The sequence below is a fragment of the Podarcis bocagei genome (assembly GCF_964188305.1).
Source record: "Podarcis bocagei genome assembly, chromosome: 12".
NCBI lineage: Eukaryota > Metazoa > Chordata > Lepidosauria > Squamata > Lacertidae > Podarcis > Podarcis bocagei.
In genome coordinates, this window is record NC_138137.1 from 16,849,873 (window position 1) to 16,868,578 (window position 18,706).

The 18,706-nt window shown below is 43.8% G+C and overlaps 1 pseudogene across 1 annotated transcript; it reads right to left on the reverse strand.

Moving 5' to 3' along the window:
• Positions 1-15,989: 15,989 nt before the first annotated feature.
• On the reverse strand, positions 15,990-16,567 carry LOC308569476 (U6 snRNA-associated Sm-like protein LSm3 pseudogene; annotated as a pseudogene). Its single transcript has one exon. The product of its transcript is annotated as a U6 snRNA-associated Sm-like protein LSm3 pseudogene (transcript).
• Between the last annotated feature and the right edge of the window lie 2,139 nt (positions 16,568-18,706).

The following is an 18,706-nucleotide window of genomic DNA, read 5'->3' on the forward strand; positions in this document are numbered from 1 at the left end:
TTCTGGCAGTAAAAGGAACCAAGATTGCTAATAGAAAGCTATCATCCTTAACAGGTGTCAAGTTTTTAAGTGCTGTGATGGTCTCCCTTGCATCCAGCTACCTGTTCTGCTTGTAGATTAATACAATCTCTCCTTTTAAGCAACAGCACATTCCATTATTCTTCTCCACGCTGCAGTACGCCTATTACCCGCCACGGGAATGCTGCGATGTTGTGGCAATACCATTCCACTGTTGTCTTTTTGCAGGTGCTTCATGTCTGGAGCACTACAAAGCATGCAGATGATGAGGCTTAATTTAGAATGACTGGAGGATTTAAACTGAAAGGCTTACAAACATTTCCTTCATGCTCCTCTGCAGCTTCTTGTCTCCATGGAGCACAGTGTGCCTCTGTGTGTGTGCAAATGAAGAAAAATGCAGGTTACAGAAGAGGCACTGCTTTCCTAGTAAGAAAATGACGATTGCCAAGGCTTGAGCTTGTGTGCATGGCAAGGAGGCACTGCTTTCTAATACTGTGCAAGGGAGACACTCTGCACATGTTCAGAGACACTAAGGCAGGTGCCCAGACTGTCTCAGCAATTCCATTATTGGAGAAGTTTGTTTCCCATAAGCATCCCCGGAAACAGAGCATTTTCCCTCTCTTTGACTTTCAGGATGTTCAGAATGGCTTTCTCTTCCCACTGGGCAACTATGACCACCCAAGAAAATATTGAGATTGCACGGGTGAGGCTGGGCTTTGAACCAACCTGAGGCCAGCATGCCTCTTCTGAATTTCTGAAATCATATGCTATAATAAGGGGACGCGGGTGGCGCTGTGGGTTAAACCGCAGAGCCTAGGACTTGCCGATCAGAAGGTCGGTGGTTCGAATCCCCGCGACGGGGTGAGCTCCCGTTGCTCGGTCCCTGCTCCTGCCAACCTAGCAGTTTGAAAGCACAAAGTGCAAGTAGATAAATAGGTACCGCTCCCGCGGGAAGGTAAACGGCGTTTCCGTGCACTGCTCTGGTTCGCCAGAAGCGGCTTAGTCACGCTGGCCACATGACCCGGAAGCTGTATGCCGGCTCCCTCGGCCAGTAAAGCGAGATGAGCGCCACAACCCCAGAGTCGGTCACGACTGGACCTAATGGTCAGGGGTCCCTTTACCTTTACCTATGCTATAATAAAAAATTGCCGAACCTCCAGCTATTGCTCTCTGATTAAAAAAAAAAAAAGAATGACAACACAGTTACATAAAAGTAAGGATATGTACAATGCAAGATATAAAGCTCACGGTGCTATAAATATAAATATTGCACATGCTGCTTCTATTAGGAAGCAGAGGTCTCTTTATTATTAAGGTGCTTTTATAGTTAAATAAGCAAACAGTTCTTCAAGGATGGGTTTTCCTCCTTGCAAACGCTTCTGTCTCCTCTTTAATCCACCTCTGTTTCCAGCAGCAATTATTTCTCCTACACATTGCAAGACAACATCAGCCTGCAGCAAGGCCACCTTGCTGTTTATTACATGTGTATTAGATATTGAATTTCTGATGGCCCTGGCTTTGCTCCTGGATGTCCAGGTGGCAGCCGTGACAAGGAGTGCTTTTGCTGGTTCATCAGCTGTCTGTTCCTAGAGGAAGCAGATGTGGTGATGGTGACATAAGCCTTTGGATGAGACCGGATGATTGCAATGTGCTCTAGACTCAGCTAGAGTTTCAGCCTGAGCTCGATATTGGAAAAATATGACTCCCCTTATGCAACTGGTTTGCTGTCTTTCAGTCCACAGCCAAAATGGCATTTATATTTGTGTCAAGCCCATACAAGGTGACACATAGAGAAAAATCAAAACAGAATGTCAGGCAGTATAGGACGTACAGTGTTGATCCAGCCTAATACATGTCCTCCAACATTTCTCTGATGAAAATAGGGATGTCCCATTCCACAACAAGTTGCCCCAGCCACTCTGGGAAGCTTCCAACATATATAAAAACAATAAACATTAAAAACCTTCTCTATACAAGGCCGCCTTCAGAAGGCTGGGGGGGGGCGGGTCAGATAACTCCATACCCTCCAACATTTATCCGACGAAAATAGGGACATCCTAAGGAAAAGTGGGACATTCCTGGATCAAATCAGAAACTGGGATGGCTTCTGTAAATCTGGGACTGACCCTGGAAAATAGGGACAATTGGAGGGTCTGAAATAGGCTACATGAAGGCATCTGAATTAATCATCTAAACTCTCCTAAGGAAAACAAATCATAAAAAGGTAAGCTGTTGAGGCTTGCTTGTATTCCTCCAGAACTGAAGGAGCCAAGTAAGGGCTAAGAGAGTTGCATAACACTGGAGCCACCACAAAGAAGCTGGACAAACATCCTAATAGGTTTCACCAGCATGCACAAAAGCAAGAACCTTGGATACAAATACCTTGCCTCCACTATCAGTCTGTAACTACAGAGCATGGTTCTTAGCCAAGATGGCAGGGAGGTCCTTACTATACAATGGCTGCGAAGCTGTATGTTGGATTCAGGGCTGGCTCAGATTCGCCGGCTCTCCCAGCTGCCCAGAGCCTGAGGCCACTGCCTCACCTCGCCTTACGGGTGGGCCAGCCCTAGCTGGATTGATAAATGGCCCCTTGCATAATGGGCAGGCACTTTCTAATTATAGACCTTCACAGTCAAATGAAAAATTGTGTTTAACTAATTCCCTGCGCATTGGCCAAGGTGGATTGGACTGATGGGAGCTGAAGTCCAGCAACAACATCTGAAGTCCCACGGGATTCCCCACCCCGTCCTAAAGAGTTCCTTCCTTCCTTCCTTCTGTGCGACATGCTGTTGGTTTTTGCGGAAGCTTCCCCCACATCTCCCTCTGTGCAAGACGTGAGGGTTTTTGAAAAAGGCTTTAGATTAGAATTTCAACTTCACACTTTGAAAATTGGTTATCTTGCCGGTCTGTGATATGCGAAAAGCATATCACGTATATGATCGTTATTTAGACAGAATGAAAGGCATGCTCTGTCTCAGAGGCTTAAAGCATTTTTATTCAGTGTTTTTAACTGGCACTTCAAAACCTAAATCTCCTAGATTTCTCTTTCGCTATTTAGACAGCTTATTTGGTAGCTTGCCACTGGGTTTCTCCAGCTGACATTTATCTACTTTCTTGGAATGCACAAGTGATTCCCCCCCCCCCCTTTAAAACACGACTAAAGTCAGATTGCTAAATGCTTGGAAAAAAATAAAGCATAAAAAATACTGATTCCTTGGTAGAAAGTGTTTCAGCAGTATAGTCATTGTGCCCAAACCCCTAATTAGCATTTCAGGATTGGAATGAATTATCTCAATATTTTGAAGTCTCTCTTTACAAAGTTTCTAACTTTTTATGTAAGTGCCTTTATCAATAAAATATTTTTATTATGGCCAAGCTAGAAAAGGACTGGCAAAATTCAAATGCCATTAACCTTACCTGCCCTGAACTGAGGCATATTGGCCAGGACGCAAATAGCTATTTTGGCTTGGTATATCCAGTGAATTTTTTCCCCTCACCTCCACTCACAACTTCAGCTACTGACAACCATGCCACTGACAAATGGCTTTTGAATTGGTAGTTTCAAATGGCTTGTAGAAGCTCCGCTCTGAGAAAACAAAAGCCGCGTGGGTGTGTGCACAAGTGGCAAAGTTGTCTGGATGCTAGCCAACGTCAAAGGGAATGGAAGACTCCCTTATTACTGCTAATCTTTACCCAAGTTAGGTTAGGAGCACAGCTCTTTCATAACACTCTGAGCTGTAGGATAGTTCTGTGGTGGAACTCTAGCCATTGTGGGACAAGTTGTCAGAAATAGTGCTTTTCTAGTTAAAGGTAATGGACCCCTGGATAGTTAAGTCCAGTCAAAGTTGACTATGGGGTAAAATGCCATTTACCTTTCCGCTGCAGTGTACCTATTTTTCTGCTTGCACTGGTGTGCTTTCGAACTGGTAGGTTGGCAGGAGCTGGGACAGAGCAACTGGAGCTCACTCCGTCACAGGGATCCAAACCACCCACCTTCTGATCGGCAAACCCTAGAGGCTCAGTGGTTTAGACCACAGCACCACCCACTTCCCACTCAAATTTTCTTTGAAACTACCTAGTGCTATTTTGAAAGCATTGCATTGAGGTTGGACGATGAAGCCATTTAGCAGCAGGGTCGGGAAATAGACCAGGCACCTGTCTCAATTTTCCAATAATTTAGGCATAATACATAAAGTCATTTGACCTTTAAAGCCCTAAACAGCCTCGGTCCAGTATACCTGAAGGAGCGTATCCACTTCCATCATTCTGCCCGGACACTGAGGTCCAGCGCTGAGGGCTTTCTGGCAGTTCCCTCGCTGCAAGAAGCCAAGTTACAGGGAACCAGGCAGAGGGCCTTATCGGTAGTAGCACCCGCCCTGTGGAACGCCCTCCCACCAGATGTCAAAGAGAAAAACAACTACCAAACTTTTAGAAGACATCTGAAGGCAGCCCTGTTTAGGGAAGCTTTTAATGTTTAATAGGTTATTGTATTTTAGTGTTCTGTTTAAGCCGCCCAGAGTGGCTGGGGAAACCCAGCCAGATGGGCGGGGTGTAAATAATAAAATATTATTATTATTGTTATTATTATTATTATTGTTGTTGTTGTTGTTGTTGTTGTTGTTGTTGTTGTTATTATTATTATTATTATTATTATTATTATCCAGTGGTGGCATCAAGTGCAATGTCTGTTCCATCTGTACTGGATCAGTTTTGAAGCAAGCTTGAATAAGCGTGGCTGACCACCCCACCCCCCTTGATTATCTTGGCTTCTTGAAGCTGGCCCCAGGTGATTGACTGGGTGGGTCCAGAGAATGGGCAGCGCTACAGAACTACGAAACTACGAGAGATGTAGATTGTGGCTAACATGTGTACCGGGATTCAAAAGCCAGCAGCACGAGCACGTTGGCTGCAGAGTAAATGGCAATGCGTACACAGCCCAGTCTTTAAGGTGCCACAAAACTGAATAGTAGCAAATTATTAAGTCAACGTCAACAGAAAAGCCTGGGAAATGGCTTCCTAGCAGCCTCTCATTAATAAAGTTCAAGAGAAATGCTGGAAAATTGAAAGAACTGGGTTAGCTGTCCTGGACTTAATTTTTTCCCCATGTGACTTTCAGTAACTCGCATCGTAGCATATGCAGTGAAATGAATAAGAGTCTGTTCAGGAAGCTAGTGTTCTATCAGTCAATTAGTGAAGGAAACTTTTTTAAAAGTCTAATCAGCTCTATTGGATTAAACTATGACACCCAAATTGTTGAAATTTCCTCTTGAAATATCAGCTCTGATATTGTAAGGAAACATCCATCTGCCTTGAGAGGAGAGCAGATGTGGCCCCTTCAACTGGGAGCGAAGCAAAAAAGAAGAAGCATATTGTGCCTTTTCGATGGGGAGGGAGGGAATCCAAACTACAGCTGTACTCTTTGCACATTTTTGAAAAAAGATTACAGTGTTAGCAATGTAACGGAAGGCAGGAAGATTTGGTATTGCACAAGCCTAGAATCCTAGAATTATAGAGCCGGAATGGACCCTGCGGATCTGTTCGTTTGTTATTAAAGTGAGCAGATTCTTTGTGGTCTTGTACAAATAGATACGTTTCTGAGCACAATTCAAAGTGTTGGCACTGACCTTTAGAACCCTAAATGGCCTTGGCCCAGTATACCTGAAGGTGTGTCTCCACCCCCATCGTTCAGTCCAGACACTGAGGTCCAGCTCCAAGGGCTTTGATTTTCACGTTGTAGAGCTATTACGTGATGTACAGTGGTACCTCTAGTTACAAACTTAATGTCTGTTCTTAACCTGAAACTGTTCTTAACTAGAGACGTGCTTTCTCTAATGGGGCCTCTTGCTGCCACTGCGCCACTGGCACAAGATTTCCGTTCTCATCCTGGGGCAAAGTTCTCAACTCGTGGTAACTCTTCCAGGTTAGTGGAGTTTGTAACCTGAAGCGTTTGTAACCAGAGGCGTTTGTAACTCAAGGTACCACTGTATTGACATTTGTCTTCTATACAGTGGTACCTTGGGTTAAGTACTTAATTCGTTCTGGAGGTCCGTTCTTAACCTGAAACTGTTTTTAACCTGAAGCACCACTTTAGCTAATGGGGCCCCCTGCTGCTGCCACGCCGCCAGAGCACGATTTCTGTTCTCATCCTGAAGCAAAGTTCTTAACCCAAGGTACTATTTCTGGGTTAGCGGAGTCTGTAACCTGAAGCGTATGTAACCTGAGGTACCACTGTATTGTGAACCACGCTGCGGTCTTTTGACCAATACTGATTCTAATAGCAGCTGAACAACGATGGTTGCACTGAATGAACACTCAAAACACTTGAATTGTTAACCTTTGCAGTTTAGTAGATCCTGTGCTGCAATTCCCATGGGCTCAAATCAGAAACAGGTGCTGAAAGTGTAAGAAGCCTTGAACCACTCATAGCAGCTTTGTAATTCCTGCTAGCTGGAATCACAGCATGGATGGTTTGTGGTAGCTGCCATTCTGATTGGCTGAAGCTACAAATATTACAGGGAATGACAGGACGAACTGTTTGCTGCCACCTGGTGGGCCTGTTCTTTGCAAAGCTCTCCTCCTTTGGAGGAATTCCTGGAGCTTGCTTGCTGTCACCTGCCCGATTGCTGCATCGCAACACTCTGAGATGTTGTGCGTCTTGGCAGAGCAAACAAGGGTCACTACCAGAATGTACCTTTGGCTTAATCCAGGCATAGGCAAACTCGGTCATCCAGATGTTTCTGGACTACAACTCCCATCATCCCTGACCACTGGTCCTGTTAGATAGGGATGATGGGAGTTGTAGTCCCAAAACATCTGGAGGGCCGAGTTTGCCTATGCCTGGATTAATCATTAGTAAGGCCAAAGGACGTAGACTTTCATTGACACATCTGGACGTTGGGTAGAAGTGAGGCAACTTTAAATTTTGAGATCTCATTGTGGTTTTGTCTGTGTTGTTGCCGCCATTGCTGCTTGCTAATTTGAGTAAATTCTTGCTTGGCTGCATCTCAGTTGTACGTGTGTGATGGGCAAAGGTCAATCAGGCCTCCAAATTGGAGTCTCTGGCTTTCCTAGGTGAGGACTTGAGCCAGAACTGAACAAAAATCAAGGGAAATGACCTCTGAGACATGGAAGCCACCCTGGGTTCTGACCAAGGGTTAGACTTTCAGTCCTCTGCCTCAGGCCTGGCTGGTAGGGAGGGCCGCCATCGTACGTCTTGGCCTCCCATCACCAGCATTGATGCACTTACCACCTGGGGGAAAAATGAGGCAACAAGGAGGGCAGTGCTCACACCATACCAGGCTCCTCATGACTTCGCCCCTTCCCCTTAGGCAGTGCTATTTTTCTAGAAAAAGAGCTCACCACAAATGCTTCCCTTGTCCTCTTAGAATGGCAATGGCGCCCGCCTGAGGGGGGCTAGAACAGAGTTCCAGCAAGTATCAGCTGGATAAAAAACACCCCACCTGCTGCGACCTGCCCAATTCCTTAAGAATGGTTCATGGAGGCATTCTCTGTATCCTAGCCTCTTCCCAGGTCTGGTTGGGGAGAGGTCCAAGTTGCATTTTGTCCATCTCCCTTCTGAGGTCTCCACTACTGGTACAATCACAAGGCATGTGTGCAGATACTTATTGGCACTTCTGGTAATATCCGAAACTGAATCTGATTTATGAATGGATTTAGGATCATCAGTACAAATATCTAGCTCATTTTCCGAGGAGACATCGCATGGATTTTGTTATGTACTGAGTTGAATAGGATTCAGAATGCAGCAGCCTGATTGGTCCTAGAACAATAGGACCCAGAATGCAGCAGTCTGATTGGTCCACAGGAGCCACCCAATCCAGCTCCAGGTGGAAGTGAATCCGCAACCTGATTGGCCTGCAGGTGAATCCCAGAATTAGCCAATCACGTGGGGCCCATTGTGTAAATAATGTATATAAAGCAGACATTCTGGGGGAACTTCCATTCCTCCTCACCACTATGAGCTGAATAAAGAGCATGAAATCCACTCTCGACTCCGAGTATATTTCAGATTTCTATGTTACTTTTCTTTGCCGTCCCCCCCCCCCCCCCCACGCTGTATAAAGCAAAGGTAGCTTGGGCAGGCTGCCAATCTTGAGTGGAAAAAGTTGGCTAGGGAAGCAATCCTCAACCTTCTCCCTTCCTGTCATTCATCTGCCAGGAATTGCCCTCTACATTCTCCTTTTCTTTCCCTGTGGGAGAAAAGATACAGGGGATATCTTATACAGGTATTATCCTCCTGTAGGTAGGAAAGGTGCAATTTTATTTATTTATGAGGGGGCAATGTTATTTATTTATGACTAATTGAATGAATTTGTAAGCCACCCTGTGGTGCAAAACTCTCAAGGCAGACACCTGTAAGCAGATGACTGACAGGAAGTTAAAATGTGGAGCAGACTCCCACTTCTGTAGCCTTTGAAGTTGCTTTTCAGCTAAACACCCCCCTCCCCACCCCCAAAATCCATAGAACTGAAAGAGACATGGAACTGCAAATCACATCTTTGATTAACGGATATGAGAAGTTGGCAACTTATTCTCTGGGAGAGGAGAGATTTACAGATAAAAAGGTCAAAATATCTAAATGCAAGATGCTACTGAAATCTATCTCAGATATTTGGAGTTAACACGTTGAGCCACAAGGAAGACAAAGAAAGACTGAAAATTATGGACTTGGATAGAAAAGGGATCTTTTGTGAAAGGGGATGCAGCAGTATCTAAAACGTTTAGCATTAAGAATCTAGAATCAGAGTAACAGAACCGGCTAGGGTTTGTCGAGACAGCTGAACACTTGGGGACTGAGAAATAGATATATTTTAATCCTCACCGGCTGTCACTTCCCAGACGTCTCTCTGCCAGTGTCTGCTTTCTCCAACAAGGTTTTAAAAGCGGTTCCCTGCAATGAGCGCAGGGCTATTTCTCCTGTCAGTCAGCTGAAATATTCTAACAGAGCAATATTGTACGTGCCTACTTTGAAAGACGCGGGTGGCGCTGTGGGTTAAACCACAGAGCCTACGACTTGCCGATCAGAAGGTCAGCGGTTTGAATCCCCGTGACGGGGTGAGCTCCCGTTGCTCGGTCCCTGCTCCTGCCAACCTAGCAGTTCGAAAGCACATTAAAGCACGTCAAAAGTGCAAGTAGATAAATAGGTACCGCTCCGACGGGAAGGTAAACGGCGTTTCCATGCACTGCTCTGGTTCGCCAGAAGCGGCTTAGTCATGCTGGCCACATGACCCGGAAGCTGTACCCTGGCTCCCTCGGCCAATAAAGCGAGATGAGCGCCGCAACCCCAGAGTCGGTCATGACTGGACCTAATGGTCAGGGGTCCCTTTACCTTTAACTTTACTTTGAAAGATGCTCTACTGAGGGTTGGTCCAAGACATTTTGCCACCTGAGGTGAAGGAGTGGCAGTGGCAAGCAAGCCCCTTACCTGGCTCTGGGCCGGAATTACATTGGGGGCTGGCACGGCTGAGGGTGGCTTCTCCTCTGCCCCATGGCAGCCTCCATGGTGAAGCCATGGGCCTGAGGTGACTAGAGGAGGCCCTTGAAACTGCCCTGCCCAGGCAAGCTGTTGGCAAGATCCTCATGGTACTGCACCTGCAGCTGTAGGAGAAGCAGCAAAGGTGCACAAGGACGCCCCCTATCTTTCGTTTCCAGTTTTGCTGCCCCTATCAGTTCCTCCTAGCCTGCCACTTGAAGCTAATGGCCAGGTTGGCTGTAGTTCAGTGTGAATCGCTTTCAGGTCAGCGGTGTACAAGATTTAGATTATAGTACTGTGATTATGATTTGATAGGTAGATAGGTAAAGGTAAAGGGACCCCCGACCATTAGGTCCAGTCGCGGATGACTCTGGGGTTGCGGCGCTCATCTCGCTTTACTGGCCAAGGGAGCCGGCGTACAGCTTCAGGGTCATGTGGCCAGCATGACTAAGCCGCTTCTGGCAAACCAGAGCAGCGCACGGAAACGCCGTTTACCTTCCCGCCGGAGTGGTACCTATTTATCTACTTGCACTTTGATGTGCTTTCGAACTGCTAGGTTGGCGGGAGCAGGGACTGAGCAACGGGAGCTCACCCTGTCACGGGGATTCGAACCACCGACCTTCTGATCGGAAAGTCCTAGGCTCTGTGGTTTAACCCACAGCGCCACCCACATCCCTAATAGGTAGATAGTGTGCACCAAAAAGGGAGAAACAACAACTCCAAGGAAAACTGGGTGGGAAGTCGCAAAAATTAAGAGGAAAAAAACAAAATAGTGTTTTGATTGTATATGTTAAAAATGTTGCAATTTAATAATTATAATGGAGGGGGAAAGTGTATAATAATAATAATAATAATAATAATAATAATAATAATAATAAATTTATTATTTATACCCTACCCATGTGGCTGAGTTTCCCCAGCCACTTTGGGCGGCTCCCAATCGAGTGTTAAAAAGAATACAGCATTAAATATTAAAAGCTTCCCTAAACAGGGCTGCCTTCAGATGTCTTTTAAAAATAGGATAGCTGCTTATTTCCTTGATATCTGATGGGAGGGCGTTCCACAGGGCGGGCGCCACTACCGAGAAGGCCCTCTGTCTGGTTCCCTGTAACCTCACTTCTTGCAATGAGGGAACCTCCAGAAGGCCCTCGGAGCTGGACCTCAGTTTCCGGGCTGGACGATGGGGGTGGAGACGCTCCTTCAGGTATACAGGACTGAGGCCGTTTAGGGCTTTGAAGATCAGTACCAACACTTTGAATTGTGATTAGAAACGTACTGGGAGCCAATGCAGATCTCTCAGGACTGGTGTTATATGGTGGCTGCTCCCAGTCACCAGTCTAGCTGCCGCATTCTGGATTAGTTGCAGTTTCTGGGTCACCTTCAAAGGTAGCCCCACATAGAGCGCATTGCAGCAGTCCAAGCAAGAGATAAGATTGCAGGCAAAGCTAATTCCCCCCTCCAGTCATATATTGGTTTGTGGTCCTACACAATTATACAATGGCACATATATATCTTATATAGTTGGCTAGGATTGTAAACCAATATATCATTTTTTTGGCGGGGGGGGGGGACAGCTTAAGCTGAAGTTCTGTGCAACAGTTCAAATTGTGACATCTGCTTTGGTCCTCAGTGAGACAGAAGCTCAGCTGTTGAAAAACAAGTGGCTATGGCAATAGGGCATGCCATTTTAGGGGGTGAAAGCTAATTTTTGCTAATCTATTTAGTGAGGAGGTCTTAAGAACATGCTTTTTTTGTATGTGTGTATGTGGGGGGAATTCAAAGTCGCTATTTTCTGTGATTGGGAAACATTTAGCTTGGTAAGTCTACATTGGTTGAAGAAGCACGTAAACTGGTTTAGGAAAACAAAAGAATTTTAATTTTACCTCCTGAAAATGTCAATATTGCAATATAGATATGCAAGTCTTGGCAATTGTTTTATGATTTCTAAGCAATTTTATACACTTTTCTTACCAGGCAAAACTAAATTACAGTATATCAATTTAACCAAAATATTATTTGAATTTCCAACTCATGTTAGAACTTGTAAGCACTACTCATTATTTGGAAGTCGAAAGTTGCAAAATTCAGCATGCCCTATAATGGCGTGTACAAGTGAAGCTGCCAAGAAGGGTTTTTCAATGAAGATATGCTGCAAAAGGCTGCAATTCAAACTGACGTGGCTCATGTGTAGAAACTACGGAGGAAGCCTGAAGGTGTCCTTAATGCAAATTGTTAATTATGCTAACTAAAAATGCAAATTAGATCCAGTCGTCAAGTTCATGATGTTTCCCAGGTAGCCCTCAGTGTTCACCCTGTTTATCATCTTGTATTTAAAACATGATGTGCAGCAAACTGATTGGATATTCAAAATTTCCAACTCTGTTCATTAAGATATTTGAAGTATCTCGGTATGTAAACTAATGCCTAATCCCCTTCACTGCTATGCAGAACTTCATATATCAAGAAGCCACCTCTTTATCTGTGATGGCTCCTGTACAATTATGTGGGTTAAACCACAGAGCCTAGGACTTGCCGATCAGAAGGTCGGCGGTTCGAATCCCCGCAACGGGGTGAGCTCCCGTTGCTCAGTCCCTGCTCCTGTCAACCTAGCAGTTCGAAAGCACGTCAAAGTGCAAGTAGATAAATAGGCGGGAAGGTAAACGGCGTTTCCGTGCGCTGCTCTGGTTCGCCAGAAGCGGCTTAGTCATACTGGCCACATGACCCGGAAGCTGTACGCCGGCTCCCTCGGCCAGTAAAGCGAGATGAGTGTCACAACCCCAGAGTCGGTCACGACTGGACCTAATGGTCAGGGGTCCCTTTACCTTTAACACTCATGCAGTCAAGAGTGTGTTCCAGGTGGCATACCCTCCAACATTTCTCCGATGAAAATAGGGACATCCTAAGGAAAAGCAGGACATTCTGGGGTCAAATCAGAAACTAGGACGGCTTCTGTAAATCTGGGATTCTCCCTGGGAAATAGGGGCGCTTGGAAAGTCTGGAACTGTAGATTACAACTCAGAGCTACAATTCCAAGTTCCCTTGGCAAACTCCTCCAACATTTCTCTGATGAAAATTGGGATGTCCCATTCCATACTTATAATTTTACTATTCATACCCCACACATCTTACTGGGTTCCCCATTCTGGGCGTCTTCCAACATATATAAAAACCTAATAAAACATTAAACATGACAAAACTTCCCTATACAGGATTGCCTTCAGACAGTTTGGGTGTCAGATAACTCCATACTCTCCAATGTTTCTCCAATGAAAATAGGGACATCCTACTATACCCTCCAACATTTCTCCAATAAAAATACGACATCCTAAGGAAAAGCAGGACATTCCGGGATCGAATCAGAAACTGGGATGGTTTCTCTAAATCAGTGACATCCATGGAAAATGGGGATACTTGGAGGTGTCTAACTACCATTCTCAGAATTCTTTTTGTGTTAGGGAAGTTGCTTTAATTTTGTGTGTGTATGGAGCTAGAGAGTTGATCTACGGAAAGGATTCTAGTCTTGCCTCTTCCATTTCCCTTCCTTTTCCCTTGCATGCATCCCAGAGGAGAGCTTTGTCTTCTGGTAGTCAATTTCGTAACTCCCCAGGGTAAGGCTCAAGCACCTCCCTATCTTCTTTCCAATATTTGTACCTCCTGAGCTCCCATTCACTGCCTGTGAATAGATGCATCTGGTAATGTATATTATTCATGTTCCTGCATTACAGGATGACTTTTATTTTTTGAAAGAACTATCCATTCAATTCTGCTCCAAAGGTTAATGCTATCCCTCCCACCTATCCCTGCTAAAAAAAAGGGGAACATTCTTTCGGATTCTTTTTAATCATCTGGAATCATGTGTGCAAACAGGGAGGGGAATTACTGCTGGCTTATGGGAGAGCAGATAACAAAAGCTGCAAATCGCTTGTCAAGGTTGATGAAAGAAACTTATTGTTATGATAAGGGGTTATTCAATGTGTTCACTAGAATGTTCTGGTGAGGAAAAATGGAAGTAGAGAACATATGATAAAATTGATGGTCCCAGAGCTCCTGGCTTCTCGACACACATTAGGTGAGAGATCTATATTTTATTTTAAGAACCACATTGCATGGTTCAGGGTTGCCTTGATAGCAATTTTATTCCCCTGTAGTATGAGAGATAAAATATTATGCTTATCTTAAAATATTATATATTTAATTATGGGTAACAGAGGTTGTGTGCTCTGAAATATTCCTGTCCTGCTACTTGCCTCTCGTCCCCCTATTTCGCTTCTGCGGCCAGGATCTTGTCAACGTCTCTGCTTTATTTATTTGCCATGCCTATTTAGATTTCCATCCCCTTTTATCAGTTATATGCCTCTCAGAGTTGCTTACAATTAGATCAAATAGCATGGAACAGGCCTGCAGACTACAAAAGCAATCAAAATACATGTAAAAAGAAGGCAGGAGAATTTGCTAAAAACGGGAGAGTTTCTAACCCTGGCAACAGCTGGGTGTGGCAAAAATGTTTTGTGCAATCCCATCGAAATATCACAGGAGCAAGTCTGACCTTTCCACTGGGGAGGACATTCCTGTCTTTGTTTCCCTCCTTGCTGAAGCCATGACACTTTCGCCCTGGTTTAAATTTGCTCACAGGCAATTGAAACAGTGGCAACCCCATCCTATATTTCTGTATCCTTTCACACCTACCTAAACTCACTTTGCATACAGGATGTCTGCAAAAATGGGAACCTTTCATCCCAAGCTTGCTACACTGTTTTCTCCCACAAAAGCTACGCTGTTTTGGAGAAGGGACATAAATGTACTGCATCGCCTTGTTCTTGTCTGTTCTGTGTTCCTTGCTAGTTCCGTTCGTAGTGCCTGCTTAGAAAATGCTGGACATTCAAGTCTTTCTGCCTTTGTGGCAAGTCCCTTTTATTTCTTACACTCACACATCACTCCTGGATCCACAGTCTGTAATTTGAAAGGTTTCTTACGCCAGGAGTATCTCTCTCATGTATACTATTTTCATACAAATTTCCCAAAAAACAAGCAGAGAAATATGTGAAATGTGGTTATGAATAGGCTGCTTGATTAATATGTGATTCACAACTCATGGTCTTTGTACTATACTGTACTGTACAATTATACTGTACAACGGTTATAATTATAAGTATGTAAATGGCTCAAAGTTAACAAACAACAGCAGTGTGGTCATTTGGACGCCACATAATGTTCATGTCAGTTTTTGTGCTTTATATTATTGGATTTGCAACTATATCACTTCACTGAGGAAGGAAAGTTCTTAATGAAGGCATGTATTGGTTTTACTTGCAAATCAGATATATTTGTATGTTTTTCTTGGGGTATATTTGATCCTGATACCAGATAGATTAATACTGACATTTTTTTTAGAGAGAGAGTGGGTCACGCAGAGTCATAAGTACTTTTGTACCCAATTATGTATGAGAAATCTTTCCTGAAGGATAGACTTCTCCTTTCAGAGCAATGGGCAATGTTGTGTTCTCATTCCCCATGAATGGGCTTGCAGTTAATTGGTGCAATTTCAGGCTGACAACTCCTGCTCTCACTGTGAAGTAGAAAGTTTGGCACAGTATCTATAGTCCTGCCGAAACACTGGTAGCTTTAAACTTCAACAGTAAGTGCCTTGCTGATTTTGTTCCTATTTGCTCATCAGAACAAAGGGCAAAAGTGCTTGCAGAATAAGAAGACAGAGAGTTCTAGGACTGTTTAATTTCAGGTTGTTCTCTTGTCTGCCAAATTTTCAATCGTACACAGGTATATGTACATACATGCCCTACATCATTTCTCTGATGAAAATAGGGACATCTTCCGTACCTCCAACATTTCTCAGATGAAAATTGGGACATCCTAAGGAAAAGTGGGGCATTCTGGGATCAAATCAGAAACTGGGACAGCTTCTGTAAATCTGGGACTGTCCCTGGAAAATAGGATCTGTATATATATATGTGTGTGTGTGTGTGTGTCTGTGTATGTTTGTGGGATTTGATTGTAAAATAACAGCTCTCTTTCTGAAAACAGTGCTATGTTGTAAAAATAATAATGGGGGGGGGGGGAAGAACTGGAACTGAAATAAGTTGTACCTTTCTAAATGCCACATTATGAAAGAACAGCAAATCTTTCTAATGATTGCATCTTGCTAGCTTTTATAGAGTCATATTATCACCGATTAACAATTCCCAAAGAACGTTATGGGCACAAAGTAGATTTTAATCTACATCAGATACTTATTCCCTGCCCCCCTTTAGCATCTTTAAAAGAAATGAAGATTGGTTGCCGCAAACAGAGAGTGATATCAGTATATCATTCCCATGAGCCCCATTTACAGCATGGTAAGTAATGGTGGAATAGAATGCACCTTTCTTCCTCGGGCAGAAGAAATACCACTCCTCTTTCTTTTGTTTTTTTGTGTTTTGTGTGTGTGTGTTTTAATTTCTAAAAAACCCAAACAGATTTATTTCTTTAAAAAGATCAGCGGCCACAAGCGCAATCAAAATTGTTATATCCACTGATTTGAAACATAATGACACCTGCACTTAAGTTATTTCGGGGGGGAAAACCCTTATATCAACTTATATGCCAAATGATCTTACGCCTTCACAACAATATGGTTTGGATGGTCTTTCAGAATTAAGGGCAGAATCTTAATGTTTAAGGGTATCAGAAGACAGTGTCCAGAGGTCCAACATTTTCTAAATGATGACCATTTTTTTCATGGTTTCAGCCAACCCTCAGTGGAGGAGCTACAAGTACAACTCTATCTCCTCGGACAAACAGCATCGGAATATTCCTTTTGGTAGATTTATAAATCTCTTCATAGGTTTCTTCATCAATTTCTATTGTTGTCACAGTCTCCTCAACATCACCCAAAATCATATTTAAGTGCTGGTCATAAGCATGTAATCTGCCTCGAAGTTCTCAGTCATTTCTCATTTTTACATAAATTCGTTCATCAAGACTGAGTCTGATGAGATCCAAGGGATCTTCTGCAGTATTTGTGGTTTGTTGCTGGTCCACCTCGTCCGCCATTTTTTCAAAGCCCACCAGTCCTCTTTGTGAGTAAAATCTTCTTGGTCAATGTATTGCATGGGAATGTTGCAGTGATGGTGGTTTTCTTCCTTGTTCTCCATCACTGCGGTACAGAACACTGCTGAATTCTAATTCATTTTAGTAGAGTGAAGTAGGTTTCGCTATTTCCTGCAATGTCTGTTGCAGTTACTATTATTGATACTTATTTACACTACATCTTCCGTTCTATTAATTTACGATTTCTACACTGCCTTATAGCTGTTTGTCTTCAATAATGGTTTGAAGGGAAGCGGAACTTCACTTTTAATTTGCACCATATATACTATGTTATTTAATAATATTACCCGGCTAGAATATTGGATCTGCTAGATTTGAAATCACTGTTGGCCATTTGCCGGATTAATGCCTTTTTTTTTTAACACACAATTATTTGAGGAAGTCAAGTAAACTGCTTTGTGTGCTTAAGTTTTGCCCAGCTATATAGTTCCTTCTGTGGCCTCTGTACCATTTTACATATGTATTTCTAAGCTTTTCTTTGCAATCATGTGAGTGACGTGCTTGGCAAATCCACTTTTTAAGCACCGTAAGGATACGATGCAGTCTAATGATTTATATCCTTTGATTTTATTAAAAAATATATATAATGGAAGCTCTAAAAAAGTTGAATTTGTTAGGATCCCCCCATGAGAATTTTAAAGTACTTTTCAGAAGAAACCTAAAGAATTTACGATTGCTCTTACGAGAGCCAGTGTGGTGTAGTGGTTAGGAGCAGTGGACTCATAATCTGGTGAACTGGGTTCGCTTCCCTGCTCCTCCACATGCAGCTGCTGGGTGACCTTGGGCCAGTCACACTTCTCTGAAGTCTCTCAGCCTCACTCACCTCACAGAGGGAGGAAGGGAAAGGAGATTGTTAGCCGCTTTGAGACTCCTTCAGGTAGTGATAAAGCAGAATATCAAATCCAAACTCTTCTTCTTCTCTTCTTAAACAGTCCATCTTAACAGTCAAAATGAACTGATTCTTGTGTGTGTGTCTATATATTGTGTGAGGGTTCATAAGCTTGAATCAAATGATTTTAACGCTTATTTGTATGTCAATCCCTTGCAAGTCAGCTGGAAACAAAGAGTGCTCAGACTAGGAGTGGGGAACTTCCAGATGTTGTTGGACTCCAACTTTCATCAGCCCCATGGCCAATAGTCAGAGATGGTGGACTTGTAGTCTAGCAACATCTGAAGGGAAACAGGTTTCCCAGCCGTGACTTAGACCTTCTTCCTGCTACAGGACCACCTTAAGCATATGCAGCACCGGGGTGCAAAGATCCACCTGGCGCGAGCCCCCCCAGGTTGCCCAGAGTTGTTGCCCTTTATTTAGGGGGGGGGGCTCCAAAGTTGTTGACCTTTTTTAAGGAATGGTTCCCCAGAGTTGTCAATCTTTTCTTAGGGTGCTGACACTTATCTCTGCTCAGGAAAAGAGAACAGGAAACATAAAGAGCCCAGTGCAACAAACCATAGGCACCTCATGATGTAAGCATCGTGCACTGGGCAGGCCTCTCCACGGCCCTACGCCAATCTCAGGTGTGCAGGAGGGCAGAGTTGGCCGGCCGCCTCAGCACCTCGCTGGCTCCCTCGTGCCCAAACTCACGGCATAGAGCCGCACAGAGCTGATCACCATGAGGTCTGATCACCTGGGAATTTTCCATAGAATTGGCACCACACTGGAAGGTGCGTTCGTACAAGTGTTTCCCACAAATGGATTCAGAATGTGACTTTTATCATATGTGGTGGACCTGTGATAAAGTAAAAGCATTCTGGGAGTTGATCTATGATGAATTAAAGAAGATGTTTAGAGATACTTTCCCCCCAAAACCGGAAGCATTTTTGCTAGGCTTGATGGGAAATGAGATTGTGAAGGTGGATCAAAGACTATTTATGTATGCCACAGTTGCAGCGAGGACTTTGCTGGCCCAAAAATGGAAATTACAAGAAGTATCTACTACTACGGAGCAGCAGGCGAAGATGATGGACTTTGCAGAGTCGGCCAAACTGACTTGCAGGATGTGAGACCAGGATAATCAGAAATTCCAAAGAGACTGGAGTAAATTTATTGTATATTCCAATGACAATTGCAAAAATTTGAAGACACTAGCAGGA